This window comes from Maylandia zebra, linkage group LG11, assembly GCF_041146795.1.
Source record: "Maylandia zebra isolate NMK-2024a linkage group LG11, Mzebra_GT3a, whole genome shotgun sequence".
Lineage (NCBI taxonomy): Eukaryota > Metazoa > Chordata > Actinopteri > Cichliformes > Cichlidae > Maylandia > Maylandia zebra.
The window spans coordinates 38,322,469-38,340,689 of record NC_135177.1 but is presented as its reverse complement, the minus strand read 5'-3'; the positions used below and the strand labels follow the sequence as shown (position 1 = coordinate 38,340,689).

The following is an 18,221-nucleotide window of genomic DNA, read 5'->3' as shown; positions in this document are numbered from 1 at the left end:
TCTTAAGATAAGATAAGATAACCTTTATTAGTCCCACGTGGGAAATTTGTTTTGTCACTGCAGGAAGTGGATAGTGCAAAAGTTATATAGCAAAAATTAGAATACAATAAGAATAAAATACTGTACACAGTAGAATAAATAGAATAAAATATACAATAGGATAAAAATAAAATACAAATGCTATTTGTATTCTGCACTGACTTTAGTTAAAAACAAAAAGTCTGTTTTTTTTGTTTCCTTTTTGGAAGATTTTGAGTTAATAATCTGTTAAGTTTTATGACCCCATTTTTATATCTTCTTTTTCCTATGTATGAAAGTTGCTAATATGTAAGGAATGTCTATTCTCTGAATGTGTAATATCTGGTGCATTTTGTTTGTATGTTGATTTTGCTAATAAAAAAAAAGAAGAACATTTAGAGCAGCTGTGTCTGCCAATCAAACGAGTACAGAAAACTTGCATGACAGTCAGGTCTCAGACAGAAGTGCTGCCATCCCATCGCTGACGCTCACATCACCTACTACCAACAGTAAAAAAGTGTAATGTGTAGGTTTACGGCGCATTTAGCAGAAAGTGCTCTTTAGTCCGGTTCCTTCAAGCAAAAATAGTCTGAAAAGTGTGGCGACTGGTTTAACATTAATGTGGAAACTTTTGAAGCGATGACGTTCTCTCCTGTTATAAATGATCATCATTATTATGATTCATGTCCTTTTTATTGAGAGTTTTATTCTGTGTCTAGATTTACTGCGATTGACTGTGGTCTCTAATTGTTCCTGTTTATCATTAGAGGCTATCAGTATTTCTTGCTACAATAATTAAGCCCTTTTCCATTAGTACCTGCTCGGGTTGGCGTGGCATGGCTTGACGTGGTTTTTAGGGTTTTCCATTAGGTCACAGATGTCGAACTCCAGGCCTTGAGGGTAGGTGTCGTGCAGGTTTTAGATGTGTCCTTGGTAATTTAGCCATTTAAATTGCTAAATTACCTCCTCAACATGTCTTGAAATTCTCCAGAAGCCTGGTAATGAACTAATCATTTGATTCAGGCATGTTGACCCAGGGTGTTATCTAAAACCTGCAGGACACCGGCCCTCAAGGCCTGGAGTTCAACACCCCTGCATTAGGTGGTGGTTCCTGATAGCAGGTACTTTTTTAGTACCTACTTGGATCAAGGTTATCTGGTTGGCTTGTCAGTGGCACCACTCCATGAGTCATGAGAGCGTCTCCTTTGTGAAAATCGAAGCTGCCATTTTTAAAATGGCAAAGAGGGAAACGACTGCATAGAAACAACACTGCGGTCCCCGAGTCCGACAAAAAGCCACAGACCGAGCAGCAAGTAGAAAATGGCGTTCATGCTGCATATAAATGACATCACAGGACATTCAGCCGTGTTGCTGTAATTGTCCCACGCACATGAGGTGGTACTCAAGTCGCCTCAGCCTGATCTGAGTAGGTTCTAATGGAAAGGGCTAAAAGCACAGGGGTGTTTTTATCCTCCCAGGTCCAGAGAGCTGTTCTGGCTGTTTTCTGTCTCCTGGAGTTTATCGTTTCCATCTGTATCGCTGCCTTTGGCTGCTACGCTTTGTGTCCCTCCACTGATCAGGTGAGTCCACCTGTGTCCACCTGAATCAGCTCAGTCTTTTCACATTCTTCATGTTTCCAATTCAAACCTTAACAGCTGTGTCTTTTGGGTTGTTTTTAGCCAATCATCTTTATCAACAAATCGCTCGAAGCTGCTTCAGAGGTCCCATGTACATACGAATCCCCACCTGTGTCAGAAGCCCCACCCCCTTCAGAGATCAGCTATGAGGTGTGTTGTTGAGGTGGGAAGCTGGGGCCTGTACTAAGATGTTTCCTCATCTGGCTTCACTTATCCTAACACAGGAAGTGGTCATCAACTAAGTAAATCAACCAAAGTTTATTGAGCATAATTACATGCAAAGGGCAGAGTTTGCGACATGTGACCAGCCTGAAAGATGGACAGGTGTGCTGACACAGAGCGGCTGATTTTACACAAATGTGTAATATCATAAAAACATGAAGCTTGAACACAGACTGCAGACAGCAGAGTGTGCGAGAGCTTTAAGAGCTGCTGTTTAATAAAGTTTATTTGAAGGAGAGACAGATATGGGTGAACAGACTCCGCATGTGACTCAGAGTCAGGATGACCTGATGGTGTGTGTGTGTGATCTCACCACCTACTGACCAATCAGTTCACCAGAAAATGGTGTCATCACTCCTGGAGGATCCATCAAAGCTGTGTGTGCAGACAGTGATAAGCAATAATAGTGTGTACTTGTGTAGGACTGAGTACTGCAGAAACTCAGAATAAGTGACAGTCATATACAGACTGTGCAAGATTAAAAAAATCAAAATAAAATAATAATAACATCAATAAGCAGCAGTGTCCAACTGTAACGACAAACTTCAAATTAACATAAAAATCTCAAAGTTAAATCTCAAACTCTCTATGTCTGTCACACTCAAATGTTTCGGATCAAACAAATTTAAATATTAGACAAAGATAACAAAGGTAAACACAAAATACAGGAAAAACTCCCAAACCTACAAGGCCCTGTGTGAAAGAGTGATTGCCCCCTAAACCTAATAACGGGTTGGGCCATCCTTAGCAGCAACAACTGCAATCGAGCATTCGTATTACTTCATTGAGTGTTTCACAGCTGTGGAGGAATTCTGGCCCACTCGTCTTTGCAGAATTGTTGTAATTCAGCCACACTGGATGATTTTCAAGCATGAACCACCTTTTTAAGGTCACGCAGCATCTCAATCAGAGTCGGGTCAAGAGTTTGACCAGCTCACTGTAAAGTCTTCATTTTGTTTTTCTTAAGCCGTTCAAAGGTGGACTTGCTGCTTTGTTTTGATCGTTGTCCTCTTGCTGAAACCAAGTGCGTTTCAGCTTCACCCAGTCTCTTTCTTATGGTGGAGTCATGAACTCTGACCTTAACTGAGGCAAGTGAGGCCTGCAGTTCTTTGGCTGTTGTTCTGGGGTCTTTGGATGAGTCATGGCTGCGCTCTTGGGGTAATTTTGGTCAGTCACTCCTGGGAAGGTTCACTACTGTTCCATGTTTTTTGTGGATAATGGCTCTCACTGTGGTTTACTCGAGTCCCAGAGCCTTTAAAACCTTTTCCAGACTAACTGATCTCAATAATTTTGTTTCTGTTTTGTTCGTAATTTACTTCGATCATGCCATGATGTCTGTCTTTTGAAGATCTTTTGGTCTGCTCCACTTTGTCAGTCAGGTCCTATTTAAGTGCTTTCAATGATTTCATGTTGCAGTAATGAGGCCTGGGTATGGCTAGAGAAACTGAACTTCCAAAGGTGTGATCAGTTTTTCACACAGGGCCATGTAGGTTTGGATTGTTTCCTCTGCATTTTGTGTTTACTTGTGTTATCTTTGTCTAATGTTTACATTCGTTAGATGATCTAAAACATTTAATGTGACAAAGATAGAAAAAGTAGAAAAATCAGGAAAGTGGGCAAACACTTTTTCACACCACTATATTAACATTTACAAAAAATAAATACATAAAATAAAAAACTTTAAGACCACTTGAATAATACAAAAAAAAAAAAATCATATTTTCCATGGATGGATCTGAACACGGTTCCAAGTAGAGCTTCAACATGCAACAAGAAGAAATTGGAGTGAGACAAAAAAATTTTTGAGCATGCAGTTTATTGAAAACAACGCTTAAACTGAAACAAGCTGTTTTACAGCTGACCAAAAGTTTAGGACCACATGCCTTTAAAAGGACAAACCTGTGCAGAAACGTGGATTCATTGTCATTTTCTGTCAGGTCATGACGTCCTGATGGCAAAAAAGCTTTTTTGAGCGTGGTCAGATTGTTGAACTGCATAAGCAGGGTCTCTCACAGCGTGTCATCGCTGCCGAGGTGGGACGCAGTAAGACAGTCATTGCGAATTTCTTAAATGGTCCTGAGGGTTATGGAACAAAAAGGCCAAGTGGAAGACCCAAAAAATGTCCCCGGCACTGAGCCTGAACACTGGACACTCCTCGACCCAAATTAAGGCCGTTACTGGTGCCGACTGCAGCCCATAACCCTCAATCGGCATCTGAGACTGAAAGGCTTCAAAAACAAACACACGTCTTCAAAGGCCTCATCTCCTTGAACGCCACAGAACTGACTGTTTGGACTTTGCTACAGAGCACCAAACATGGGACACTGAAAGGTGGAAGAAAGTTTTATTCTCTGATGAGAACAAATGTAACCTTGATGGTCCTGATGGTTTCCAGCGCTACGAGCATGACAAGGAGATCCCACCTGAAATGTTTTCTACACACCACAGTGGAGGGGACGCCACAATGGTCTGGGGTGCTTTTTCCTTCAGTGGATTTTTCAAGTGGTCTTAAATCTCTCTCTCTCTCTCTCTCTCTCTCTCTCTCTCTCTGTCTCGCTATTTGTGATTGGTCAGATGCTGCCAGCCCGGCCCCTCTCACACAAGCCTTCTGCAGGTTAGACCCTGGCATTCAATTCAATTCAATTCAATTCAATTTTATTTATATAGCACCAAATCACAACAACAGTGGCCTCAAGGCGCTTTATATTGTACAGTAGACCCTACAAAAATAGATACAGAGAAAAACCCAACAATCATATGACCCCTATGAGCAGCACTTTGGTGACAGTGGGAAGGAAAAACTCCCTTTTAACAGGAAGAAACCTCCGGCAGAACCAGGCTCAGGGAGGGGCGGGGCCATCTGCTGTGATTGGTTGGGGTGAGAGAAGGAAGACAGGATAAAGACATGCTGTGGAAGAGAGACAGAGATTAATAACAGATATGATTCAATGCAGAGAGGTCTGTTAATACATAGTGAGTGAGAAAGATGACTGGAAAGGAAAAACTCAATGCATCATGGGAATCCCCCGGCAGCCTACACCTATTGCAGCATAACTAAGGGAGGATTCAGGGTCACCTGGTCCAGCCCTAACTATATGCTTTAGCAAAAAGGAAAGTTTGAAGCCTAATCTTGAAAGTAGAGATAGTGTCTGTCTCCTGAATCCAAACTGGAAGCTGGTTCCACAGAAGAGGGGCCTGAAAACTGAAGGCTCTGCCTCCCATTCTACTTTTAAATACTCTAGGAACAACAAGTAGGCCTGCAGAGCGAGAGCGAAGTGCTCTGATAGGGTGATATGGTACTACAAGGTCATTAGGATAAGATGTTTGTTGATTTTGGTGATTTGACCTCTCATCTGAAAAGTTCAGTCACTAATCTTGGTGTTAAACTTGATTCTGCGCTTACTTTTGAAGGTCATGTAAGTGGGGTGGTAAAATCAGCTTTTTATCACCTCAGACGCCTGTCGAAGGTCAAGCCTTTCCTTTCCAAACCCAATTTGGAAACTCTTATTCATGCTTTTATCACCTCACGTCTGGACTATTGTAATTCCCTTTTAATAGGGGTCGGGTCGGGCACCTTGTCACGCCTGCAGTTAGTGCAAAATGCGGCGGCGCGATTTTTAACCGGTAGTAGGAAATTCGATCACATCACTCCGGTTCTGGCTTCCTGGCATTGGCTTCCCATTGAATTTAGGGTTCGTTTTAAAGTCCTTTTATTGGTTTTTAAATCTTTAAATGGTCTGGCTCCTGTCTATTTATCTGATTTGCTGAAGCCACATGTTCCTCCTCGCTCGCTCCGTTCAGCTGAGCAGCTGCTGCTGTCGGTCCCTAAGTCGCGGGGGAGAGGAGACCGTGCCTTTTCAATTGCGGCTCCGATGCTCTGGAATAACCTTCCTCTCCAAATTAGACAAGCGTCATCAGTGCAGGTCTTTAAGTCCAGATTGAAAACCTATTTTTATTCCCTGGCTTTTAACTGTAGGAAACTGACACCTTCTTATTTATTTTATTGTATGTAATGATTTTATGGTATTTTTAATTTGGTTGTTGTTTTGATCTGTGTTGTTCAGCACTTTGGTCTGCCTGGTGTGTTCTTAAAGTGCTATACAAATAAACGATGATGATGATGATGATGATGATGATGATGATGATGATGATGATGATGATGATAAGATGGGGCCTGATTATTTAAGACCTTGTATGTGAGGAGCAGGATTTTGAATTCTGGATTTAACAGGAAGCCAAAACAGGAGAAATCTGCTCTCTCTTTCTAGTCCCTGTCAGGACTCTTGCTGCAGCATTTTGGATTAGCTGAAGGCTTTTCAGGGAGTTTTTAGGACTTCCTGATAATAATGAATTACAGTCGTCCAGCCTGGAAGTAATAAATGCATGAACTTAGTTTTTCAGCGTCACTCTGAGACAGGATATTTCTAACTTTAGAGATGTTGCACAAATGGAAGAAAGCAGTCTCACATATTTGTTTAATATGTGCGTTGAAGGACATGTCCTGGTCAAAACTTAGCTTCATGTGACTTAGTATAAGTGAATCCTGGTCATGGACAGATACCAGGTTACAGGTGTGTTGGACTTGTTGCAGAGCAGGGCTCACGTATCGTGTTGATGTTTGCAGGATGTGAAGTACGACACCAACATCGTCTGACTGCTGCGGACCGAACTCCATGCTGTCCTGAATCTTCAGCTTCTTTTTAACTGCTTAATGGAATCTTTAAGAATCAGTTCCACCTGTTCAGGTCATGATCCTGGGTCTTTTGACCCAGCGTTTAAAGTTTTAGCTTATTTTGATGTTTATAGTTTATGTTTAAGTCCTTTAGGAATTCCAAGTTCATTTCTACTTTGCCTAAGTTGCCGTTATAGTTAATTGTTTTTTCGATTCCCCTTGTGTCCTTTACCCCTGTGTTTATGTTCGCCCTTTATGTGTTTCATGCCTGCGCGTCTTATGGTGTCAGGTTCGTGTTGTCATGTCTGCGTTCCATGCTGTTTCCCTTCCTAATTGCAGTGTGTCTAGTTTTGCTTCCCCTTGTCACCTCTGGTCTGATTTGTCCCACCTGTTCCCCATCCTCACACATCTTTCTGTGTACTTAAGTCCTCCTTTGTTCAGTGTCAGGTTGTCTGTTGTCTTTTGCGTCATGTCTCCCTGTTTCAGGTATCTTTGTATCCACGACAAGTTTCATGTTTATGCTTTTTCATGTGTATTTTTAGCTTCCCCAGTTTACATTATTGTTTATTCTCATCTTAGTTTGCCTTATGCATTACTTTGTATTTCTCCATCAGTCATATTAAACTGCTCACTTTTTGTTAATTCAAGTTTGGTCCCACGTTCCTTTGTGTCTGGTTCCACTGTTCACTATACATACAGTCTGCTTCTGCATACTGTGACAGTTCAGGTCCTTTACAGATGACCAGTCAGCACACAGTACAAAACCACAGCAGTTAATATAGCTTAGTCTGATTAATTTGTAATTTTATTGTAGTGAATAAAATGTTTAGTTTTTATTGTGTTGTACTACAATATAATACTTAATTAACAATTTAATGCTAATATCGCTAATGTATAAGTGTAAAGACGTGAGTTGCAGATTGTTAACGCCACCCTGACTGTTGCTGAACCTGTTGGCTCCTCAGAGAATCACTGAAAGGCCCATTCAGTCCTCCCAGTTTAGGGTTAGGGTTAATTTACCTGCCACTCTGACAATAAAACAACTCTGAAGACTTTATTTACAAAATGTAAATAAAGGAGCTGGTTACAGATCAGAGTTATACTGATCTGTGAACAGTGATGGGAATAACGGCGTTACAAGTAACGGCGTTACTTTTTTCAGTGATGAGTAATCTAACTAATTACTATTCCTATCGCTACAACACCGTTACAGTTACTAACAAGAAAATGCGGCGCAGTCCGTTACTATTTGTCAACAAACAGATGGTTGAAGCTGTGTTCAGCTTACCGCATCTTATATCAGCTGCACGGAAGTAGCTGTAAGTAATCTGGACGCTACAGCTTTAAGCAGCTGCGCGCTCCTGCGGACGGTAATCACTTTCTGCCCGACGACCACTTTCTGGCACAACACCTGGAGCTCAGGGGGCAAAACAATCACATGAGTGCTGCTGTTTGACTGAGGAAGAATAAAGTAGTCGTGGTAAGACAATCACATGACCACTTAAAGACAAAGCAACAAGGTGACATATACCATTTTTTAAATTGCGTTGATAGGTCACGTAAAACCAGAGTCAGGATAAACAATATATACGCGTGTTTTTCCCTCAATAGTTTCATGTTTACTCTCTAAGGACAGCGCAGCGAGCGCCAGAGATGGGCAGTAACGCGTTACTTTAATCTGATTACTTTTTTCCAGTAACGAGTAAAGTAAGGGATTACTATTGCAAAAACGGTAATTAGATTACCGTTACTTTCCCGTAGGAACGCTGCGTTACTGCGTTACTAAAACCGTGATTTTTTTTGCGAGAATGTCTCATGACAGTGACGTAAGCGAGTGCGACGTTGGTGACAACAGCTGTGTGCAGATCAACAGTGGATCACATATCGAGTGCAGAGAGAGTATGAGCGTGCAGCGTTTAAAGCGTGGAAGTACTGACCTTACTTTGAGTTTGATTCCATAAAAAGTGACAAAAACATTAGTGTCCGCTGTGCGTGGGAAGAAAACTTCTTTTTACAGCGAAAAAACCCCTAAACTTCCAACAAGCACCGAGTAGCTACGACGTAATGAGAAACTCACAGAGAAACTCACGGATTCTTCCACTGACCGCGGCACACCTGCACCAGGGTAAACCTCCGCCTACCCCACTCCTGCTTTACAGGTGAAAATAGAGCAACAGGACCGCTGAGTCTTTGACTTTATTTATTTTCTGCTGTGTTTTACTTGCATCTATTTGAAAGACTGAGTGTAAACACAAAAAATATTTTATTTTATGTGCTGGAATGTGCAGAAAATAGGTTTAAATGTTAAACTAATTTCTTCCAGTCAGAGAATGTTGCATATAATTAAATTTTTGCTTGATGCATAAAGTTAAAAGATTAAAACTAATAAAACAAGTTAAAAAAGAGACTTTTCCATTTGATTACATTTTGTATGATGGATTATGTAGAAAAAGTAGAATTGGGCTGAAAGATCTATCGCTTTATCACCTCTTCAGGTTGTAAATTGTGTTTTTAAAAAGTAACTAAGTAACTAAGTAATTAATTACTTTTGAAAATAAGTAATCAGTAAAGTAATGGGATTACTTTTTGGGGGGAAGTAATCAGTAATTAGTTACTGATTACTTCTTTCAAGTAACTTAACCAACACTGGCGAGCGCTCTCCGCTTATGAGCAAAAAATAAAAAAACAAAACAAAAACAGCCCGTTGGTGTTGGTGGAAAAATGCACCATGTCGACCAATCAAAAAATGATATGGCAACATGACATTTGGTTGTTTAGGAAGAGGCGGAAGATTTAGGAGTGACAGCGAGAGAGAGAGAGCAGAAAAAGAGAGAGCGAGACCGAGTTTTGAGATGTGAGAGATTTGTGACGTTTAGCGTGTTTGCAGTGTGTAGTTAATGTGTTGTCTTGTGTAGTTAGTGTGTAGTGTTGTGGATAGTTTTGTGTTGTGTGTCAGAACAATGAGGCGACTGCTGTCTCCAGGTAGAAACAGGAGTGATACACCTGCTGCTGTCAGACCTGCAGGTATCAGGCTGTGATGTTCTCCTTTATAGTGGACAGAAATTATTGGAGTGGCACAAATAATTTGTGTGGCATCTTACTGAATGAAGAACAGCTGATTGTTCTGTAAATAGTCTGAAAAGGTTATAAAAAGGGTAAAAGGTAAATGGCTGCAAATAACTATGTTTGCAAAACTTGTGCATAGGATTTTAAAATTGACAATTTATATTTGCATTTAAAGTTATGAAATATGATTCATTAAACATGTTTGTGGTTGTTACAGTAAAAAATATCACTTTCTACTCTGATTTTATGTTTTTTGTCTGATTTTAGATCAATTGTATTAATACAGTAGTCAAAATGAAAACACAACTGTAAATTCAGACACGTGAGGTTGTGCTGAAAAGGACGATACCAAACAAGGCAAAGTAAATAGTTTTTAAAGGTGAAATGTGGAGGACAGGAGAACACGCACTACATGTACACAGAGGGAAACGAGGAAACTGCACACAGGAAGGAGACATGGCTGAACCTAATCAACATGACGAGATAGGGAGGACTCGAAAGTGAATACAGCGACATAAGACATGGACCTTCACAATAAAACAGGAAACTTAACACACATGCAAAGACACAGACTCAGAGACACGGACTTTACAGAGACTGACTGAATTGGAACAGAGGGAACCAAAACCAAGGAACTAGAAATCTTAGCAGAAGACATAACCAGAATAAACTGAAACATATGATAATATTGTTACGATTCGGTGTTGTCAGTGTTTTGCTTTAGGCGTGACGGTTGTGTTTCCTGCTTTACTTTGAAAGTCTGTCTTATCTCAGTGTGTTCAGTTTACGCTTCCTTGTCTCGTCAGTTCTGATTTGCCCCAGCTGTGTTTCCCTCCTGTGGTCCATTCCCTGATTGCTCCCTCTGTGTATTTAAGCCTTGTGTTTCAGTTTGTCATGGTCGCGATCTTCCCCCCCGGTTGTAAATAGTTTGGTGCTTTGATGTAAATAAATGTCTTATTTTGTTTTGATGTAAATAGTTGTCGATACTTTCGTTTTGGGATTTTTTTCTTTGTGGAGACCTGGGGCCTGTTCTTCGTACCGCGCTAAGTGAGTTAGCTGGATGAGATTGTTGACGATTTCGCGTGATCCTGGATCGTTCGGTTCCCCGAAGCTCATCCGGGACTTGCTGTCATAGCAACAGAGCCGTAAGCGTAAACCTGCTGGGGAGCAGGTTTACTTTATGTAAACAGGATTAGATCGCGGCCACGCAGGTATGTCCGCGTCATTCATACGAAAGCAACAGCGATATTCCACCACTGTTTCACCATAAATAAATAACATCACTGTAACCAAAGATAATGCAGCACTTGATCCTTTTATTGATGTCACACAGATACATACAGGTCATTTCCTAAAAAAGGGAAATGTACTATTAACATTCTATTACATGTATGTGATTATTACAGATGTAATTCATATTTCAGAGTAGTAATTGTAAATTACTTCGTGTAATCAAGATGAGAGACCACGGCTATAAAAGTGAAGGTGGATTTGGGAAGCCTGTCGCAGCCATGTCCTGTCCGTATACGCGAGCCACCCATTGCGGAAGGTGCAAGATTGATAAGGAGAGTCCTCAGAATTCAGCGTATATTGCGGGACAGACAGGATCCTTTAGCTCAGCGCGACAGTGTGCTCATAGAGAGATATCGATTTTCCCGTGAGGGTATTATTCACTTAACCAACTTGTTGACGAGGGGGTGCAGGACCACCACCTGTCTTTTTTTTTGCTCTGCCCTTTTCTTGGTTGCTGTTATGAACAAACAAACAGATTATTCCAGGGTCTCTTTCCAAGAGACTAAAAGCAATATAAGTGATAAATATTACCATTCTGTAGAATATTCTTATATTTCACTTTTACTTGTTCCCATGTTCTAGTGGGTCCTGTTGTGGCTCTAATGTGAAAGGGGATATAATATAACATATTATAATATAATATAATGTAATATAATATTGGATAATATGGTGTGATATGATAAATCTACCCTACCGCCTACTGGTGTTGGCCAGAGGGGCCGATGGCGCAATATGGCAGCCTGGCTTCTGTCAGTCTGCCCCAGGGCAGCTGTGGCTACAACCGTAGCTGCCTCCACCAGTGTGTGAATGTGAGAGTGAATGAATAGTGGCATTGTAAAGTGCTTTGGGTGCCTTGAAAAGCGCTATATAAATCCACTCCATTATTATTGTTATTATTGAATTACTTACGAGTTTGATTTGTCAGCAACTTCCTGCCAGCCCTCTCTCCTTGCTTTTGCAGCCTTTGCAGTGTTCCCTTGTGTTTTAATTAAACTCTGAAACTCCTGAAATCCCTCAATCAAGAGTTCTTGCTCTGCTGCCGACAAATACCGAGCGCGCTCCTTCGACATTTTCGCCGACCAATCAAAGGGTTGCCGATCAATGTTTCTACTATCGATGCGTAGCCCCTGTTGGGCCACCCAGTGATCTCACATTACTTCATCCAGCTATACTAATCGTCAACAACAGGTGTGTTCGGGGAACCGGAATAGCGAGCTCAGAGTTAGCGCGATGATTTGGTCTTGGATGTTTCATTTGATCTTGGATGTAGTAAGCGACGTACGAAGCACAGGGCCCTGTAGTAGTTTTGTTTGTTTTGTTTTTTTCCCTTATTTTTATTTTTTCTGTGTTGCATGCCGGTTGCCTAGGCCGGGGTGTAACAATATTAATTAACACAGAGTCTTGTTTTGTGTTAATTAACACAAAACAAGACTCGGGACCATGGCACAAAGTTTAAAAGAAACCAAAAATCTCTGTGTGGCTGATCCAATGCTTAGAGTTTATTTGTATTCAGACACACATCAGGGACTTTAATTTGAGAGAAATGAGAACCACAGTATGTGATTTTTGTTTTTCATTGTTCAAAGGGTTCTGTCTGTCATAGTCATTTTATTTGTTTGCACGGCGTTAAAAATGTTGTTCCTGTTAATGGCTGTCAGATTACCAATCTGATGTTTTAAAGATGAGATCTACCATTCATCTTTAAAAAAGGAGTTTAAAAAGATGGGCTTTGGGAAGAGGTGTGTGTTTGGCAACCGTTGTGTAAATAGCACTGAAGACTTCAACAATTTATTTTGTATTTTTTTACATAAAAGGGAGCCTACATTTTAAAAACGCCCAAAATAAATTTGGGTTTTCAAAGGAGAAATAATTGTTTTTGAATGATTTTAAATACAGATGTACAGTTTCAAATCAGAATTACAGTCAAAGTAAGACTAAAGCATTTCTTTACGTTGGTGTGAGGGACCAAGCAGCCAAAGCAAAGAGGACACAGGCAAAAAAATATCTTCAAAAAGGGTTTTCTTTATTTTAACCTTCAAAAAGTCCAAAATTAACAAAATTCAAAAACATACTTATGTAACGGAGCGGAAAGGCTGATTTATTTCCAAGATGTTTTGTGTTTTTAAAAGGAAGGAGACCTTCCTAAAAACGGGCAGAGCAGTGGAGCCGCCAAGGGAAACACACAATTTAAACTGTAAGATTAAAAATATAATTTATTATATTTAAATAGTTAAAAATGTAAGATAAATTAAAACAACCTTGGCCAAGGGGTAACACAATAAAAAGCAATAAAACACAACATTAACAGTCCAGTGGCATCCGCCACGATATAAAAGTCCAAACGGTGCAGAAACCAACAGGATTGTCGCCGTCCTGTCGGCCTCTTCATTCTGATGCCAACTAGAAAAAGGAGAGAGGGCCAGCGGCAGTCACCATTCTTAAATTCCACTGGAGGTTCGTCTTAGACGGGATGAATCGGGACTTACCCCAGATGGGCAGAGCTCCTAACTCCGCCCACCACTGTGTTGTGCTTCACACGCGTAGCCATAGACTCGCCGTCCCGGGGACATAAGGCGCCATCCCGCTGCCTCTCTATCCCCTGCCGTGGGCCTCTCTCGGCGAGGAGCTACCTCCCGTCAACACCAGCACAGACCTCTCCGCTCAGCTCCGATCACTCCCTCCAGTGCGCGGTCGTCCGCGATCTCTGGTCTCGTTCTCCTTTGCCGCACGCCTTGGCCAGCTGCCTATAGCCGGGCCTCTGTGCCGCTCTGCGCGGCCGTCGCCCACACCGGTTACCATGTCATGTCTCTCCTCCTTTCAAGCCTTCTCTCAAGCTTTTTCTCCCCCCTTTGCTCTATGGTCTGCCAGGCCCTCTTATTGGCCTCTCTGGGATCTCTCGCAGGTGTGATCAGTTTACTATCAGGTAGGGGCGGAGTCTTTACAGGACAGGTGTTCAATTTAAATAAGATAAAAACATGCAATAAAGCTCATACAAACAAACCCAATATACAATATTAAAATATCAAAACAGATAAAACATTGCAAAACATGCACAATAAAACCCTAAATAACTTGTCCCATTTCCACCCCGTGACATCCCCCCACACTGAAAGATTAGCAGTCCCTGCTAAAAACCCAGCTTCCAGTCATGAAGCTTTCTTTGAGTCCGGTTCCGTCTTCGATCCCCAAGCAAAAATATAACAAAGTGCACCATTCAGTCCAAGGCCACAAACGAGCAATCACTCTCACGTCCTCGTAGCATAGCTACCCGGAAGCCATAAGGTCCTACACTGCACCCGGCTGCTACCGTGGGGATACTTCCAGGCCTAACCTGGATCTCGTGCTTAATCCCAAGCACTGCTGCCTAGCAGCAAATCATTACCCCACCTCCCGCAAGCCTGCAGCTGACCTCCCATGACAACCTGGGTTGGACGTTCTTCATTCACTCTTTGTGTGGCCAACACTCATACTTGTGCACACTGTCCATACTCATTTGCTCAGGGGACATACGACCTAAAACACACATCATTGGGGCACTAATATACACATACATCATATATTTGCATTTCCCCTGACTAACCCAACTGCTCTGGCTCCGTATCCTGTCGACAACGCCATTTATGTAACGGAGCGGAAAGGCTGATTTTATTTCCACAGTGTCGTTTTGTGTTTTTAAAAGGAAGGAGACCTTCCTAAAAACGGGCAGAGCAGTGGAGCCGCCAAGGGAAACACACAATTTAAACTGTAAGATTAAAAATATAATTTATTATATTTAAATAGTTAAAAATGTAAGATAAATTAAAACAACCTTGGCCAAGGGGTAACACAATAAAAAGCAATAAAACACAACATTAACAGTCCAGTGGCATCCGCCACGATATAAAAGTCCAAACGGTGCAGAAACCAACAGGATTGTCGCCGTCCTGTCGGCCTCTTCATTCTGATGCCAACTAGAAAAAGGAGAGAGGGCCAGCGGCAGTCACCATTCTTAAATTCCACTGGAGGTTCGTCTTAGACGGGATGAATCGGGACTTACCCCAGATGGGCAGAGCTCCTAACTCCGCCCACCACTGTGTTGTGCTTCACACGCGTAGCCATAGACTCGCCGTCCCGGGGACATAAGGCGCCATCCCGCTGCCTCTCTATCCCCTGCCGTGGGCCTCTCTCGGCGAGGAGCTACCTCCCGTCAACACCAGCACAGACCTCTCCGCTCAGCTCCGATCACTCCCTCCAGTGCGCGGTCGTCCGCGATCTCTGGTCTCGTTCTCCTTTGCCGCACGCCTTGGCCAGCTGCCTATAGCCGGGCCTCTGTGCCGCTCTGCGCGGCCGTCGCCCACACCGGTTACCATGTCATGTCTCTCCTCCTTTCAAGCCTTCTCTCAAGCTTTTTCTCCCCCCTTTGCTCTATGGTCTGCCAGGCCCTCTTATTGGCCTCTCTGGGATCTCTCGCAGGTGTGATCAGTTTACTATCAGGTAGGGGCGGAGTCTTTACAGGACAGGTGTTCAATTTAAATAAGATAAAAACATGCAATAAAGCTCATACAAACAAACCCAATATACAATATTAAAATATCAAAACAGATAAAACATTGCAAAACATGCACAATAAAACCCTAAATAACTTGTCCCGTTTCCACCCCGTGACACTTAGCAGGCCCATAAAAGAGGTCAACTAAATATAACTCCACAAAAAGTAATTTCCAGAAACTTAAACAAAACAAAGTGAGACACGACTCACAAACTGACCTAATTACAAAGACACATGCGGGTAGCTTTCATAATGATTTGGCCAAACCATTTACACACAATTGGGGGGGTGGAAACAAAAACACACTAATATTAACTAAGCACAGAATAGCCTAACTAAACCTAAAACACCCCTGCTCCTGGTAAGCCCATGGTTGGTCCTGCTGAGCAGGCATTTTGTTCCCAGTCCTCAGCCACGCCTTTTGCCGAGACAGGAAACAGCCACCGCCCAAACCCAGGTAACTCAAAGAAAGAGAAACATAATTAATATAACAAAACATTTTAGAAAAACCACACAATGTTACTATGTGCGCGCCTCATAATACCAGTGTTAGGTTTAACCAAATGATTAATGAAGAAAACTGCAAAGCAAACTAATAAAGTAAAAAATGGACTAATTTACCCCTGTGTGCTGATGCCATCACAGTTGGTTCAAAGTAACATTTTTTTCCACAGTATTTCTATGACATTATGGCTGCATCACACACACTAACGAAAATGAAAATCACCTGAGAATGACAGATATGACATTTGCCTTGAGCACATCTTGGGTTAGGTGCCATCAGGTGATCACTCCAAGTTTCTCTGAAGTCTGATTAATCCTGTAGGAGGAACAGCAGTTCTTCAATTCAATTCAATTCAATTCTTTATTTATTTGTCACATGTAGTTATAACTAGTACAACACACAGTGAAATGTTTTTTCCGGCTAAAAAGTACTCCCCCCCCGACTGTGCATCTTACTAAACTTATAATAAAAAAATATCTATATAAAAGTATAAAAATGTATAATATCGTGCAAAATATTACGCTGTAATAGTTAAGAGCTATAGTGTATGTATTTACATAAATACAGATGTATATGATAAAATACAAATAAAAATAAGGATAAAACTCAAAGGAAAATTATATACTGTGTATGGAATTGTCCATCATGTTGTCCGATTTGTGTTTTGGTTGAGGAGTCTCACTGTTTGTGGGTAAAAACTCCTCCTGAACCTTTCAGTTCTTGTTTTCAGGCTACAGAGGCGTTTCCCTGACCTCAGTGGCCTGAACAGTTTGTAAGCGGGATGGCTGGAGTCGTTAGTGATCCTGATGGCCCGGGATCTGCACCTTTCAGCGTAGATGTCCTGCAGTGCTGGTAAAGATGTTCCCATAGTGCGTTCAGCTGTGCACACGACCCTCTGCAGGGCTTTCTGTTGCTGTACTGTGCAGTTCCCGTACCACACCGTGATGTTATTACACAGGATGCTCTCAATGACCCCGGTGTAGAATCTCCTCTGGATGTTCTTGGAGATCTTAAACCTCTTTAAACGCCTCAGATGATAGAGGCGCTGTCTGCCTTTGCTGATGAGGAAGTCCGTATGTGTGTTCCAATTAAGGTCCTCGTTGATATAAACACCGAGGTATTTAAAATTAGAGACTTTCTCCACAGGGTTTCCATTGATCTGAATTGGGGTGTGAGTTTTCTCGCCTCTCTGTCTCCTAAAATCAATCACCATCTCCTTTGTTTTGCTGATATTCATGGAGAGGTGGTTTGCCACACACCACTTTGCTAATCCGTCCACTTCGCTTCGGTAGGCCCTCTCATCATTCCCGGAGATGAGTCCTACCACCACTGTGTCGTCAGCGAACTTCACAATGGAGTTAGTGGGGTATCTGGCCGTGCAGTCCGCGGTGTAGAGGGAATAAAGAAGAGGGCTAAGCACACATCCCTGGGGGGCCCCTATGTTCAGTGAAAGGGTATGAGAGTACACATCCCCTACTCTCACCGACTGTGGTCTCGCAGTCAAAAAGCTGTGAATCCACCTGCACAAGGATGTGCTGAATCCCAGATTCCGGAGCTTATCCGTAAGGATGTGGGGCACTATGGTGTTGAACGCTGAGCTGTAGTCTATAAACAGCATTCTCACATAGTTCCCACGTCCCTCATCTAGATGGCTCAGTGTGGTGTGCAGGACCTGTGCTACAGCATCTCCAGTGGATCTATTTGTCCGGTATGCAAACTGCAGTGAGTCCAAGTCGGGAGGGAGGAAAGAACTAATAAAGGGTTTCATGAGCCTCTCAAAACATTTCATCACTACAGATGTTAGGGCCACTGGGCGATAATCATTTAGGCTGGCTGGGCGGGTGTTCTTAGGGATCGGAACAATCACTGATGTTTTAAAGCAGGTGGGGACTACCTGCTGGGCCAGGGAGGCATTGAAGATGTTAGTGAAAACTGTAGTTAGCTGATCTGCACATACTCTTAGCACACGTCCCGGTATGCTATCTGGTCCCGCTGCCTTCCTGCAGTTGGTTGCCCTCAGAGCTCTCCTCACGTCATGCTCAGAGAGTATCAGTGGTGCTGGTTCAGCAGCGGGGGCGGGTGCAGGGCTCTGAGATTGAAACTGAGGCGCCTCAAAACGCGCAAAAAAAGCATTGAGTTCGTCAGCTAACTCCGATTTCGTACATCTCACAGTGCTGGGTTTATAATCTGTGATTGTTCGTAGCCCGTCCCATATACGTCGGAAGTCGCCATATTGGAAATGCGACTCCACCTTGTCCTTGTAACGCCTTTTAGCCGCTT

At 42.3% G+C, this 18,221-nt stretch overlaps 1 long non-coding RNA gene across 1 annotated transcript; it reads left to right on the top strand.

The window, feature by feature from the left end:
- The first annotated feature begins 1,517 nt into the window (after positions 1-1,517).
- Positions 1,518-6,656, top strand: LOC143420991 (uncharacterized). The gene is made up of 3 exons (XR_013100723.1): positions 1,518-1,598; positions 1,698-1,805; positions 6,502-6,656. It is a non-coding gene; the product is annotated as an uncharacterized LOC143420991 (long non-coding RNA).
- The last annotated feature ends 11,565 nt before the right edge of the window (positions 6,657-18,221 follow it).